Source organism: Otolemur garnettii, unplaced genomic scaffold, assembly GCF_000181295.1.
Source record: "Otolemur garnettii isolate 467f Iridium unplaced genomic scaffold, OtoGar3 scaffold00229, whole genome shotgun sequence".
In the NCBI taxonomy this organism is placed as follows: domain Eukaryota; kingdom Metazoa; phylum Chordata; class Mammalia; order Primates; family Galagidae; genus Otolemur; species Otolemur garnettii.
In genome coordinates this window covers 764,884-778,168 of record NW_003852624.1, presented here as the reverse complement: position 1 = coordinate 778,168, position 13,285 = coordinate 764,884, and the positions used below count along the sequence as shown (strand labels likewise).

The window sequence follows — 13,285 nt, the reverse complement described above, 5'->3', positions numbered from 1 at the left end:
TTCAAATAGGCCTCTGAGGAGCTCAGAGACTGGGCCAGCCCTTCTGAGCTGCCCCAAGTTGGAGTTGGAGCAAGTAGGCTAGACATTTACACTCCTGCTAAGAACAGCCACGGTGTGCAGACGTCCTCTGGGAAAGGGCATGGCACTGGTAGGGCAGCTGTCTCTGTTCAGCTCTGGAAAATTTCCAGAAAGAATGGTTAAGTGAGGGTGGTCAGCTGACAATACCCAAGCAGCTGGGGGTTAAGCCTTCACTCCTAGAGAGGGATGTGGGAGGTGTGTCACAGGATCCTTGATCCCCAGTGTAGCCACTGAAACAGGCCATCTTCAGAGCCTTTTGATCTCTTTGCCCACCATCTGCCACTGTGGGCTGAGATTTCTGCTTTCCTTAGCGTGAGTCATCTCCAGACATCCAAGAGCTATCCAGCAGGGTCTTAGCATTGTCCCTGGGGGCCTTGCCAGGGAGTAAATTTTGTAATATAGGAGAATCCTTAATAGAATGTCTTTTATTCACATTAGGATCCAGTCCCATGCATAGTGCCCTGGTTCCTGCCTAGATCTGAAAACTCCTTCACTGCACAGTTCCTTTTTGCCTTAGCAGACCAAACTGGGTTATTTTGGGACTTGACTCTAGATATTGGCCTGTTGGGCACATGGCAAATGGAGGAGAGTCTGTGCAGGTGTGTCTTACAAGGCAGATGTCTTTCTGCGTTATCTTCAAGCACAGGCAGCACACTTACTTTCAACAGCCAGGAGTGAGCCACTTCTGCAGGCCCAGGGTGATTAGAGAATCTAGGGATGCAAGGTTTTTGAGGTCATCAACCCAGATATGTCTATCTCAAGTCTTGGGTTCTCAGTCCTTGTAAATCAGGGCTCTGACCTTGGAGTCAAAGCCTTGCTGGAGTTGAGAAATCTCTGGAGCATTTGTACTCTTATACTTACACCCAAGGCCTGATCCTCAGCTTTCTTGGCTCTTTGGTCATGGGAGATGAGATTTTCTGTGTTTCCAAGTAGGTCATTGGCTTTTGCACTTTGCCTTCAATTAGTGACGAATCCACTTGAGCTTTCCATTGTCTTTCTTCAGCATGTCATTAGCACACAACCACCACCATCCTGTGCCATCATGCTTATTATTAGCACTTACATACATCTCTCGAAACCGAGATATTGCGCCTCTCATTTATCCCATCCTGCTGGCATTCATCCCAATTCATCACCAGTGAACATTTTAACCATTGTACCACTAGAGTACTAAAGGAGCTCCCAGAACTAGACCTGCCAACTTACTGGTTCCTTACTGCCAGCTGTCCAGCAGATGACACAGCTTCAGAGTCCCTTTTAGGATCATATTCCTTTGACTACTCTTGTCATTTCTCCTCTCATGTCCTGTTCCCAGAGAAATGATTTCTGAGGTAGAGATTTACATGCAGGTAGTTTATTAGAAAGGGCTTTAAGAAGCACCAGCTGTGAGGAGTGAGTGACACATCTTAAGTGGAAGACAGTGACTACAGCACAGGTGTAGCAGAGGCCTTGGCCAACCTCTTGAGGTGCTCATGACTGAGATGGCCTTTCAGAGTTACCCCGAATCAGAAAAGAAATAAGCAAAATTAGATCAGAATGGAATGAAATCAAGAACTAAAGAATCATTCAGAAGATTAATGACATAGAAAGTTGGTTCTTTGAAAAGGTAAGTAAAATCTTTGGCCAGATCAACTAGAAACAGAAAAGTAAGGTCTCTAATAACCTCAATCAGAAAGGAAAAGGTAGAAATAACAACATACCACAGAGATATATAGGATTGTAACTGATTACTAAAGAGTTACTCCAAATTGAGACAAGGGGGGTGGGTCTCCTGGCTCTGCATAAACTGGCTGTTGGATGTGAGTCACCATGTGAGACATTCCTGGTTTGTTCCCTAGTGGTGTGGACTAAGGAAGGTAGAACCTACTGTAGAGCAGTGTTTCTTAAAGTGTGTTCCAGGAAGCACCTATGTCAAAGCCACTCAAGGAGCTTGTTAAACATACCCATTCCATGCTACACCTGGAACACACCAAGCCACAGTCTCTGGGGATAGAACTTCATAGTCTATAATTGTGTCTGATTCACAAGTTAGTCTACTGTGCCTTCTTCTGATCACAATGTCTGGGCTGGTGGCAGGAAGACCCACGATCCCCTTTCTGAGCAGCCTTCAGCAGTGGGAGAGCAGGGGCATCTGATGAAATGGAAAGCAAGGTTGTTTACAGGAAAGAAGACATTCTTCTTTAAAAAACTTTAATGAGGTTTGGTTAATAGTTCCCCAGAAGAACAGAGTCACCCAAGTCTAAAAGAAGAGCAATATTACCTAATGGGCACAATGGAAGGGCATATGACACACCTCCTAGGTACAGGGCACAACTCCAATGGGGACCTTGCCTAACAAAAGCAAACATTGTAACCTTATTGTTTATACCATGAAATTAATCTGAAATAAAAAATAAAGGAAGAGCAACATCAGAATTTGCATATGTTTGCTCACTTTGTTCCTAGTTGGTCGTTGACTCCGTACAAGTTGGGAAGAGGAAGTGGAGCGGATGGTAGACATCTCCAACAACTTCTCTTGCCCCACCACACACATGGTCTTGTTCAAATCTGAGCCTTCTGGTTGCTGGATGTAGGCTGTCTGGAATCAGGATTCTGCTTAATCCAGCTATCTTTAGACTAGTACCAGTTGAGGGAAGAGTGGCCATTAGACAATATTCATCCCAGGAGATGCCTCTCAAAATTGTCAAAAAAGGGTCACTACCAGTCAGTGCTCTGCCAAAGAACTGTGGGTTAGAAACACTTCCCCAAAATATTCAGATATTTGCAGATTGGTAAAGTTTAAATTGACAAGTGACTGAGGGAATTTTTCACTTTCATTTTAAACTGAATTACATGATGTCCATCACATAAAGAGTTCTAGAACTTAAATCATATATTTTAGAGATCACTGATTTCTTAAGTTAACAAACAATAGAACTTAACAAATTGAGGAGGATTCCCTTTCAGAAAGCTTTCAGGGTGTTTTTTACCTCTGGTCCTATGGGCTACTTTGGATCCCTCCTGCCAGGCCTCTGAAAAGAAAAAGCAAAAGGAGGACCTGGACTGCCCTTGGGCTCTAAATAAGGGTAGGAATGTAGATGGCCAGAGATAAGAATCCATGGCTTCTGAGGTTGGAATGTGGGTTTCCAACCTGTCACAGCCCCACTATTGGGACACAGTCACCCTGCTTATTCCATGGAATGGCCTTGGTATACAAGTGACACGAGATATCTATGTCACATGGGTTATAGAGGCACTAGAGAGGGCTTAGACCAGAGTAGTATCAATTTCTGTAAAGACCCTGATTTTCTCTAGTTTGAAAGATCGTGGTTTTAAATGCTGGAAATCCAGTGACTGGTATCTGTTTATGTTGAGACTGGACATTCAGCAGAACTTTATTACTTGGCGCTGTCACTCCTTGGCAAGCTCTGGGAGCAGTTAGTTCCTTGCCGCAGGTCTCCCTGGACTTTGTTGTAGGTCTTCTTCTTCTGTGTCTTTAATAATACTGTCTTCTGCATGAATTGTTCCATGGCTTTCTACTTTCTATCCCAGAAGGTTCCAACTACTCTGCCTCCCAAGTTTTGCTCCCTTCTGGATGAGATACCTGTCTCAAGTTATTTTTGCTGATCAACACCCCTATTTTCCCACCTGGTTGGTCCCTTGCTTGTCTAGCACACCTTATTTTCAAGGACTTTGCTCGGATATACCCTTTCTTTCACTTTAGCCAAGTTCTACCCTTCCCTTAAGTCCTACATAAAATCTGCCTTCTTTGTGAAGACTTCTTTCACTTTTTCCAGCTATTCATCTTTCTCGTCTCTGTAATCCTGTGGTATCTAGCAGCACATCAGTGCAAGTTGGCACTAAAATGCCTATTGTTTTATAATTCTTTCACAGTGCTTGTATTAAGTGTTTTTGTCCTAAAAACTAAGGGCTCCTTAAGGAAGAGATCCAAATCTTCCTACACTTTTAGTGAGCACATAGCTAATTTTTGCTGAACACTGGCTGATGGAGCTATTTGTTACATTATATTGTTTGTTAACTATAATTCATCTATTAGAGACTACTCTCTCTTTATTCCTCAGCCCAAACCTTCTAAGCTAATAGCTTACTCCATACATACCCAGGGGCCCAACGATATCCTAAAGTTCACACTTAGTACCCCCTCTACCCAGTCCAAAAATGTTTTGTTTGGTAAAAAACTTGTTGACATTTGTACAAGACTGTGAATTGTTTAGTTGCTGCATCAATTGGTTGAATCTGGAAATGATGACTTCCTGTCTTGCAATGGTCTGACCGTGCTGCAAACCTGCTTCATTCTGAAGACGGTTAGATCCTGGTTGTTACTCAATCTCTTTGCCTGTGTCAAGTATCTTTAACCCCCACTTAGAGACACATCTTTCTCCCAAACTCTCTCCAGCCCCACCATAACATCACTATCAATAGAACTTTGAGCATCTCCTCCCTGCCACTTGTCCTCATAAACTTAAACATTATGTTTACCCATGTGCAAGTTAAGGAACTACAACACAGTCCTTTGTGACTCAGATACCCCAAACCTTGGGCTAGAAAGTTGAATAATTGATCTTAACCTTATTTCTGAAGCAGTGCTCCATAATCACCCTGGGTCTGACATCTGGATCCCATCTCATAAATAGTCCTCCAGCATCCATCTTGCTGAGGGTTTGTACTACCTTGCATGCTTCCCTGATGCTGACTTCCTCTCTGGGGATCCCTGTATGGACTTCCTATGGATTTCCTAGTAAGCCTCCCTTTTTGTGCCTCATTGTCTCTTGACACCAGCCATATACCTAATTTCCATCTAAATCCATGTTCTACCTGTTGGATCAGACTTCTTCTAGTCCTGCTGTGGAATCCAGTCCCTACCTGCTCTACTGTGAGAGTGAGATTAGTTCTGGAACTTCATCCTTTTCAGGTTTCTCTGGGACCCTACATGTAACTAACCCACCCATATCCTGTAACATGACAAGTGCCAAGTGTCATTAAAACTCAGGTAGGTTCAACATAAGATTCATTTGCAACTTGGCATCTAAGCCCTAAAGTGGGAAGACAAGCCAGGAGAGGGCAAGCCTGTGACTGGCTCCTGCAAGAGCAGCACAGTGGAGATGTGAGCAGAGCATGGCAAATGGGAAGAGTGTCACGTGGGGTCTACATTCCAGCCAGGTTGCAGGAGATGGCATCACAGTTCAAGTGGCAGGCAGGAGATACTCAAAGCAATATTGATAGAGATATTATGGTAGGTCTGGAGAGAGCTAGAGAAGAAGAGTATCAAGGTCCCACTTAAGGGGCTGAGGCAGAGGGAGATCTGAAGCATGAACCCAGGTACACAGTCAGGATCAGAATTGAATGGAATGCCTTAGTGAGTATTCAGCCAGGACTCTTGCCAGGACTTCAGATACCTGATACTCACTCTCTGAAAGACTGAGAAATTAACATACTTTCTTTTCCAGTGAGGCAGCCAGTGTAAACCATGGAAAGAAACAATACAAAACTCTAACTGGCTAAAAACAACAAATGATGATTTTATACTTATCTAGAGGTGGTGGTGTCAGGTCAAAGGCATCTCTGATCCATGGGATGTCACTCAGGACCCCAGAATGGCCAGGGAATACCACTTACAGTGGTGACATCTCATAGGAAGCCCAGGTTTGCCTTTAGGTATGCTGCCACTGAGTCTGGACAGTGGAATATAAACAATTAAATGTTTAGAACTCTTCTGCTTATATTTCATTGGCCCAAACTACTTACACTGAGCATACTTATCTTCAAAAGGTCGGAGGTTGTACCTGGAAGTAGAGGAGAATGGGCTGTGGGGACACTAGTAATGCCTGTCAAACTGGGTTAGCGTTGTCCTATGAAATGCCTTTGCTGTGGCTGTAAATCATATGTGTATGTTTGGTGGGAGATGGCCAGAAGCTTCATTATTATCTTGTCCTGGGAGGGAAGGGTTAGCAGCTAAGTACATAGGGTCAACAAATATTCTATAGACTAAAACATATTCTGACATATAGCCACAGTCTGGAGTCCGGAACTGTGACTCACCTTTCTGTGGGCCAAATCTAGCTTCTGGGCATGTGTCTTCTCCATCATTAATTAGTGCTGCCCTTAGTATATGAGGACAATATAAAGCTAAACCAATGCCATCTGAACTGGCCATTTTTTTTTTTTTTTACAGCAGAAAGACTGTTTCTACAATGAACTGTCCCTGCTCTATCTCTCCTTGTCCTCATTATATAAATCACACCATGTCTGAGCTTGTTGGCCCTGCCTAGGGTTGTGGCCCATGGCTGTAGGAAAGACCTATAACTGGTCTGGGAATTGAGCCATTATCTTTGCCTTTATTAGCATACCTTGACTGATTAATTTAGTCATTGCCTCCCAGGAGCTGATTGAAGTAACTTCAGTTTGTTTGAAATAACTTCAGTTTGCAGAAAAAGGAATACACCTATTTCTGATAGATGTAATTCAGTTTACATTCTTTTTAAAAACCCTGAGGAATTACAGACACACATATCTGCATGCACAGACACAAATCATACAAATCGCCACCCTTCAGAACAAGGAAGTTGTACTTAAGTTTTAGGAAGCCTTTGAAGAACCTCTAGACTGTCGTGGAGTAACGAGAGTCATTTCCATCATAAAACTCATTGTGGAAAATGTCTCTGCCACAGATCCCTCAGCAGACGTGCCAAATTATTGTTCTTTTCCTAGGCAGAGCTTTATGTGTCGGGACTAAGGGTGTGCAAGGGATCCAAGGACAAGGGACAGAAAAATCAACTGGGCTCAGCCCTGAGCATCTTTGTGAGAAGGTACACTTGGTACACTTCATCCATCCCACGGTGATGCTCCCAAAGCCTTCATCAGCTTCCAGACCAGACTACACTGACAGCAGTTCTTATTAAACTGAGCCACGCGAGGTAGGGAAAATTCTTGGAAATTGCTTGTGGATGCCCATACTGTGATTATTTGACTGGAGAAGCATTCTCTTTTTTAACAAACCAGCAGTCGTAGGCTTTTCTTGGTTCCAGGTGAAGAGGTGACTTCCCTCTTTGATTCAGTGTTCATAATTGGGCTGTCTGTTAGCCAAGATGGTGAGAAAACAATGCTAATGAGGTCAGGGGTTCAATGCCCACGTGGGTCAGTTAGCGATTCTTTGTTCTTTAGCCAAAAGTCTATATCCTCTAACTGTGTCCAGCTACGATAGTGACTGGGAGAGAGGGAGGGAAGGTGGATGTCTCTCTGTAATCTAATTCTTCCTACTGTGGAAAACAACTCCAGGTTTATATCCTTGGGTCAGCAAAGTCATCTTCAGGAATGAAGGACTATCCATTAAGAATAAGTGAAGAAACTAAAGGTATGATTCCTCATGTTAAGGAGGCTGAGACTACAGCTCAGCGGTTACTCCCGGAGCAAAAATAATTATTATCCATGTCCAATTGTTAATCTCTTGTGAGTCAAATTTTCAATGTTTTCTAGATATTTGTCTAGAAAGGAATAAAATGTATTGGTTTGAGTTTCATCTCTTCTGCTTTTTTTTTTCCCTTAGATATTACTAGAGATTATAATGAGTCATAAAATGCCCATCCCCTGGCCAGAGGAAGAACACCTGCGTACTCTCCCAGAGGACCTCAGCCCCGGAGGGACTTAGATCTGCTTTTCATCACAATTCATGACTGTTCCCCGCTATGCACCATCTCCTCAAAATGACGGTGCCTTCTGCCATTTGTGTGGCCGTAAGGACCAGGGAAGGCACTAGCCTAGCGTGATGGGGGCATCTGAGCTGGCAGACTCCATCGTATGTCTCCCTGGCACTGTGTGTGCGCATGCTGGGAGAGCTATTTCACTGCTTCAACTGCTTTGAGCCTCAGTTTCCTTGCTTGCAAAATGGGGATTTGGGGATTTTGACATTCATCTCATAGGCCTGTTGGAAAGATTATACAGTTGTCTCTGAAGGCTGGCAAGTGTAGTGTGCTACCTGGCATTGTGTAAGCACTTTAAATAATGCTGTTCTCTATATTCACGTGCGTAAGTTTTTATGTTTTTAGGGTAAATATATAGGAGTGGGTTTTTTGTCTTTTAAGGTAAGAATGTATTTAGCTTCATAAGAAACTGGCAACATTTTCTGGAGTGGCTGTACAATTTTTCATTCCCAATATCTGTGTGTGAGAATTCCAGTTACTCCACATCCTTGCTGGCACTTGGCATTGTTACTATGTTTATTTTACCATCCTAATACAGGTAGTGATATTTCACTTTGGTTTAATATGTGTTTCCCTAGTGGCTAATGATGTTGAGCAATTTTTCCGTTTGCTTACTTGCCATCACATGTCTTTGTAGAGAAACATCCAAATCTTTTGCTCATTTGCTCACTTGGGTCATTTATTTTCTTACTATAGATTTGAGAAAGTTATTTTTATATATATTCTGGAAACAAATACTTTGCCATATATGATTTGCAAATATTTTCTCTCCGTCTGTAACTCTATAGCTTGCCCTTTCATTTTCTTAATCACAGGTTTTTTTCTTTTTTGTAAGGATTGAGTTTACGGTCTAACTTCTTTGGAAACAAAATACTCTCTCCCTTTCTGTGTGTGTGTGTGTATATATATTACACATATATGCATGTATGTATGTGTGTAAATTGGAGACGTTAGTGTGGAGAGAAGATAATGACTTGTGATTCAGACAAATCTAGGTTTGAATCCTGATTTAGTTTCCCACTAACTTTTTTGCTACAAACTAGCCTATTTCCTCATCTATAAAATATTAAAAGTAATAGTACTTACCTTATAGAGTTTCTGTAAGGATTAAAAGAGATAATAGATGTCCAGGGCTTAGCCCAGTGTTGGAGTATCTTAAATGTTCAATCAGTGTTGTAATTATGTTCACATTATAATATTCTCTTTCACCTCACAGTCTTTGCTGAAGCTGCTCCTCTTTCTGGCTATTCTTATGCCCCCACCCAAACTCCTTGTCCTTGACTCCCACATTTCTTATATGCCTCAGATAATTCCTATTCAGGGGACCCCCCACCCAGTGTGGGCCAAGCCTCCTTCTTGGAGCTTTCAGCACCCTTTCATGAGCTCCCATTGTGCTGTTTTTAAGCAGAGTGAGCTGTGAGTAATTTGAGGCCAGGGGTATGTCCTCATCACCTAAAATAATATTATACTAAGCTGGGTTTGATGAATGAATGAATGAATGAATGAATGCCTTCATCTTATGCTTTGTCTCGGAGCTCCAGTTAGTCATTTCCTCGGCGTGTTGCCAAACTCAGTCCCTTAAAGACAGCCTTAAACACCTCAAACGGATGTCTATGACTTACACACCAGGATCCTGCTTGCAATCAGCCAAACAGACATTGCATCTTTGACAAGTTGGATGCCGAATGGAGAAACTTGAATGCTCTGCATCTATTTACTTTTACCACATGCCATAAAAATTAAAAATACATTGTACCACAAGTGCAGTATTTAGTGTCTGACTTTAATTACATTCAAGTGTGTTGCTAAATAGTCTTGAGAAAACCTTAATGACCAGCTGTTCCACCCTTTTCCCATATGTCAGAATGGTTTCTGAAATCACATTCTGGGACAGTAAGGTTGTATAATTAGACAGTGTATAGTTAACACTTCTAGATTTTCCCCTTAAACTGTGGGCCCTTTACACTAACATATTGTGTGATTCTGCCAGTTTGGCGCAATACAATTAGATGACGTGCCAAACAGCAACCAAGATATACAAACTCCATCAGATGTGTTATGATTGCATCATTATCTCCTCATATCTTTTTCATCGCTGGGACTGTATGCTTTTGTGTGTGTGTGTGCGTGCACACAAACGCGTGCTATGCAATATTCAGCATGTATGGCTGACAAATAAACTTAGTAAAGAGGGCTGTAAATTTTTAATATTCCCTTCATAATGCCATTTATCTCATTAGAATTAGATGTGAGAGTGGCTTTTGCGTCCTTTTGAACAAAGAGCTATCACTCAAATGCACAGCAACCACTGAAGGAAACAACACAAAACTGAAATTCCCCACGGTTGTAATAGAAGCCAGTATTTTATATTGCTTCTGGTAGGGAAATGGGGATTTTATCTACCCCTAAACTGGATCTGGGAGATAAAAGAAGTTGAATTTAAACAAACAATTGATCATTATGAACGTAAGTCATTACTTGCTTGCATTTGCTTGACTCTGAGCTTAATGGATTGTTTTCGAAAACATACTAATGTTTTGTTTGACTAAATTGGGCTAATTCTTTAATTCTGCATGTAGACAGACTGAATTAGAAATATAAAATAAGGAAATAGAAAGGTTCTACCAACTAGATAATATTCTGTAGCTCTCCCTTCTTTTTCTCTCCCCAAGAAAATGTCCTTGATGTCCCAAATCACAATACAAAAATATAACTCTGATTTCTGATCCAAATTACCCATATAAATATAAGGCCAAGTCATAGCTGAAGCTTTTTTGAGTCCTAAAGCATCAAATTTATATTTTAAAAAGGCTCACCGAGAGCTTCGCTGTTCTGATAAGACCGATTTACAACATTTTTCTCTTTTATGCTTGAATTTCCAATGACTTATTTAGATGTAAGCACTGACAGCTGTAATCATGTTTTAAATCTTGCTTTGTATCCTTAGTTATAATGTTGTTCAATTAATATTCAGAATAATGGAAGTGATGTGCCATTTTGAAAAAGACTTGAATACAATCCAGTGCTTTGGGAAACTGACTCTCTAGAGGATTAATCAGCATTTAAAACTTGCATTAATAAAAATCTCATCTTCTACCACGCGGCACGCATAATACTTTTTGTTTTTAAACATTTTAGTTGAAAATGGCATCCTTTATCCTGTTTTTAAGGGAATTTAAAATTGAGCTCCTTCAATCAGTTCTGCCCTGGCCCTTGTACAGAATTGGACTCTTGCAATTTTAAAAATACAAGGATATTCTTTATTTACTTATTTATTTTAATTTTTTTATTAAGTCATAGCTGTGTACATTAATACTATCATGGGGTACAGCGGGTTGTTACTATATACAATTTGGAACACTTTCATCCAAATGGTTAACATAGCCTTCATGTTATTTTCTTTATCCTACAAGGGTACGTGTGAATCTTACAAGGATATTCTTCGGCCTGGTGCACCAAACTGTATTTCCATTACTGAAGATAAGAGCAGTAGTGGACTATAACTTGTCCTGGACATTTCAGCTTTCCCCTCCAACTGCCATCCAAGGAATTTCTCATCTTTCTTTGACTTTTCCAAATCTCAATTATCCAAACCCAATCCTGGGGAGGAACAGATCTAAAAGCTGTGTGTAACCCCTAGTAATAAGTGATCTTCTGCTGCAAATGGTATATATCAAACAATTCTCATAATTAGTAGTCTCTTTTTATTTGTTTTTCAATAAGCAGAACAGCAAGTTATTTACAGGTAAACGAGGGTTTGGGTTCTCCGTGAACAGTAGAATGACAGAATGGAAGACAGGTCAGAGGAGGGTGAGTACTGTTCAGTCTGTAGCTAAGTGGGGATGAAACAGAAGTAGAGAATGAAGGTGACCGTGAAAGCAGAAGAGGGAACCCTGCTTTATCCCTGTAGGGTAATTAGTTCCGCTATGACCAGAGTCAAGTCAAGTGCACGGGAGCCTCTGCCCTCCTTTGCTCCCCTTAGACGGCGGCTCGGTGTCTGGCCCCGGGCAGGGTGCTTTTCCTCTGCTGACACCCAGCCCGATGCTTGTGACTAGCAGCAGAGAGAAAGGCCTCCCTCATGATGCTTAAGAGAGTCTAGAAGAATTTGATTCCCCTGTATTCGTGCTCAAGTGGTAAACATGGTGGACTCTTCTTTGGGTTGCGCAGCGCCGGCAGCAAAGGGTCTGTAAACGCTACTGAAGGTCCGAACCCCAGCCCGACGGGGCCCCTGGCCGGGCTGCAGACTGCTGCCCGGGAAACCTGCTCCCCAGGCCACCTTTCTAGCCCAGGGATTCCCTGCTCTTCCTTGAGGAGAAGTCTCTGTCATCTCCTTGAAGTCTGCTCCTGAGATGGGGGGCCAGGACGTGCAGAGAGGGCTGCCCTGGAAAGGGGAGTCCAGCCGGGGTGGGGAGGGGTGTCTGGGAAGCGGGGGAGATGCCAGCTTCCAAAAGAACACAGCCCAGAGCTTCAGGGAAGCGAGGGTGTTTATTTAAGATTATGAGTGATCAGTGAAGTGCTCACATGGCACAAAACCCCCAGGGCCTGTTCTGTTAAGGAGGAATTTAAAAACACAACCTTGAGGAACAGCGGAGCTGCAGGTAGGCTGTGCCTCCGGGCACCTGCCTGCGGTGGGGGGAGTGGGTTGGATGGGGAGTGTGTGAGCCCACCGCACCTGCCTTTCCAAGAGGAAAGAGGCTTGTATTTAAGGTTCAATAGTCTCAGACCATTGAAAAGATTTTTCTTTTTCAGTATGTTTCTTTTCCTTCCCCTGTGACATTTTCATCTCCACACATGTCCACATGCAGCTGTAGGGAGGGAGGGGACAGTGTGGGCCCTGTGCCTGGGTGGGTAGCCAGCCTTCTCCTAGAGGACAGGCCATGAGGTGTAGGTCTTGCTCCTTGGGTCTACTTTCCCAGGATTCTAGAAGTTCTGGAGTTTGTTTAGCTTCCTGGGGGACAGTTGTACTACCCCTGTTTGGGGGGCAAATTACAAACATTTTGGCAGGCTCAAGGCTCACTCTGAGTCTTAGCCCACCATCAGCTTTTAAAAACTAAGCTAAGATCAGGTCAGCTCCCCTTGTTTTAAAACCTAAGTGGTTTCTCCCAGCCTATTAAGAACGATCCCAAACCTTTAATATTACCAACAGTACCTTCACCATTTGACCCCAGACCATCCCCACCCTGCCACATCTTCTGCTTTCCTTACGCTCTTCTCGTGCACCTTGCACTGAAGTCACATCAGCTTAGACGTCACTCCTTAGGCAATAAAATGCTATGTCTGGCTGTGCCCTTGCTGGAACCCTTCTTTGTTCCTTATCTGCACAGAGAACTCCTATTCATCCTTTGGTGCCCAGCGCAAATGCCACCCCTTCATGGTTCTTCCTGAATGTTTATGGTACTTTCTCTTCCTTTTACTTTTCCTACCATACCCCTCCACTCAAGAAGAATTAATTACTCCTGTAGTTGTGCTACTTTACTATAGCATTTATAACTTGCTGTAGATTTGTTTGT

General features: G+C 42.6%; 1 long non-coding RNA gene across 1 annotated transcript in view; it reads left to right on the top strand.

Moving 5' to 3' along the window:
• Positions 1-7,582, top strand: part of LOC111722280 — a 45,208-nt gene extending 37,626 nt beyond the window's left edge. Inside the window, exon 5 of the long non-coding RNA XR_002771124.1 lies at positions 6,787-7,582. This is a non-coding gene — a long non-coding RNA (uncharacterized LOC111722280). The remainder of the gene's footprint in view (positions 1-6,786) is intronic.
• Positions 7,583-13,285: the final 5,703 nt, after the last annotated feature.